The following is a 258-nucleotide window of genomic DNA, read 5'->3' on the forward strand; positions in this document are numbered from 1 at the left end:
ATTTCATCTGCCACTCCTGTTATCATTGCAACAGCCTCAATAGATGCCAGCGGCCATGGTGTAAATATGTAACATCTTCACTTAGATGCAAAGTCATTTAATCTGCTAGCAAAAAGGAACCAGAGAACAGGTCTAAATTATTTAAGATCGCAGCAGCACATCAAGGGCATACCGTGAAATGCAATTAGGGAATTAAACAACCAAGAAATGTTGGTTGTGATGCTGGGGACTGTTTAACTACCTAAGTACAAAAAAAGG

Source organism: Penaeus monodon, chromosome 25 (genome assembly GCF_015228065.2).
Source record: "Penaeus monodon isolate SGIC_2016 chromosome 25, NSTDA_Pmon_1, whole genome shotgun sequence".
Taxonomy (NCBI): domain Eukaryota; kingdom Metazoa; phylum Arthropoda; class Malacostraca; order Decapoda; family Penaeidae; genus Penaeus; species Penaeus monodon.